Below are 2,475 nucleotides of genomic sequence, written 5' to 3' on the forward strand. Positions count from 1 at the left end.
TTAATTTAATTAATATCTTATAGTCTTTTATATATATAAGTATATATGTACGTATGTATTTTTCAATAATACATTCGTATTCTATACATGTCTACTATTTTTTAAAAAGCAAACATATAATAGTCGTATTGTACATGTACATACGCATTTCTAAAGCTTAATAACCATATTTTTTACAATTTTCAATAATTCACACAAAGTTCACGTATTATACAAATCACTCTCATATATTATTGAATACCAATAATATATGTTATAAAAGTTATACTAAAACATTATATAGTAGTGGCTTATTAATATCTACTTTGGATATGTTGAAACTAGCAAATTAAAATATATAAAGTACAAACTAATGAAACTTGGAGGATCCTCTTTTCTTTTTTTAATTTATATATTAAATGGTATAGCCGTGCGGCTAAACTACGATTTTTTTTTCAAAAATAGTATACTGACACGTGGCGTCTGATCGCTGGAGGGTCCTCTTTTTTAAAAAACAAAAATGAGTACAGCCGCGCGGCTATACTCTGTGTTCTTAATTCTTTTTAAAAGTAGAGTTGTCTTGACACGTGGCGCCTAATGACTGGGCTCCTCTTTTTTTACATGTAAAAATAGTACAGCCGCACGGCTATACCCAGTTTTTAATTTTTTTTTAAATAGTATAGCCGCGCGGCTATACTATTTTACAGACCCTTTAAGTAGCATAATATGTATCTCTTTTTTAATTACTTTGATTAGTAGTTATGTTTAATACTAATTATTCACTAAATAAATAATAATTAAAATATAATTACTAATTTAACTAATCAAATCACTCAAATATATTATTTAATTAATAAAAATAAAATTTTCAAAAATTAATTAACCTAAACATCCTAAGTTTATATATATATATATATATATATTTTAAAAAGACCTCTCCCGACGAAATTTCGTCGGCAGAGGTTTTTTTGTCGGGAGAAACCTAATCCGACGAATATTTGCCGGCATAGACCTATGCCGACGAAATTTCGTCGGGAGAAGTGTTTATGTTATTTTTTTTTTATTTTTTTTATAAAAATATAAAAATAGTTTGTTTTCCCCCCAACTTCTTTAATTTAATTAATATCTTATAGTCTTTTATATATATAAGTATATATGTACGTATGTATTTTTCAATAATACATTCGTATTCTATACATGTCTACTATTTTTTAAAAAGCAAACATATAATAGTCGTATTGTACATGTACATACGCATTTCTAAAGCTTAATAACCATATTTTTTACAATTTTCAATAATTCACACAAAGTTCACGTATTATACAAATCACTCTCATATATTATTGAATACCAATAATATATGTTATAAAAGTTATACTAAAACATTATATAGTAGTGGCTTATTAATATCTACTTTGGATATGTTGAAACTAGCAAATTAAAATATATAAAGTACAAACTAATGAAACTTGGAGGATCCTCTTTTCTTTTTTTAATTTATATATTAAATGGTATAGCCGTGCGGCTAAACTACGATTTTTTTTTCAAAAATAGTATACTGACACGTGGCGTCTGATCGCTGGAGGGTCCTCTTTTTTAAAAAACAAAAATGAGTACAGCCGCGCGGCTATACTCTGTGTTCTTAATTCTTTTTAAAAGTAGAGTTGTCTTGACACGTGGCGCCTAATGACTGGGCTCCTCTTTTTTTACATGTAAAAATAGTACAGCCGCACGGCTATACCCAGTTTTTAATTTTTTTTTTAAATAGTATAGCCGCGCGGCTATACTATTTTACAGACCCTTTAAGTAGCATAATATGTATCTCTTTTTTAATTACTTTGATTAGTAGTTATGTTTTAGTTATTATTTACTTAGTGAATATTAAAGGAAACAAAGAAAAAGAAAAATTGAAGTGCTATTTATTAAGTAGTATAATTCATGAAGTTAATTAACATATTTAATACTAATTATTCACTAAATAAATAATAATTAAAATATAATTACTAATTTAACTAATCAAATCAGTCAAATATATTATTTAATTAATAAAAATAAAATTTTCAAAAATTAATTAACCTAAACATCCTAAGTTTATATATATATATATATATATATATTTTAAAAAGACCTCTCCCGACGAAATTTCGTCGGCAGAGGTTTTTTTGTCGGGAGAAACCTAATCCGACGAATATTTGCCGGCATAGACCTATGCCGACGAAATTTCGTCGGGAGAAGTGTTTATGTTATTTTTTTTTTATTTTTTTTATAAAAATATAAAAATAGTTTGTTTTCCCCCCAACTTCTTTAATTTAATTAATATCTTATAGTCTTTTATATATATAAGTATATATGTACGTATGTATTTTTCAATAATACATTCGTATTCTATACATGTCTACTATTTTTTAAAAAGCAAACATATAATAGTCGTATTGTACATGTACATACGCATTTCTAAAGCTTAATAACCATATTTTTTACAATTTTCAATAATTC

The sequence above is a fragment of the Prunus avium genome, chromosome 3 (genome assembly GCF_965620075.1).
Source record: "Prunus avium chromosome 3, drPruAviu1.hap1.1, whole genome shotgun sequence".
Taxonomy (NCBI): Eukaryota; Viridiplantae; Streptophyta; class Magnoliopsida; order Rosales; family Rosaceae; genus Prunus; species Prunus avium.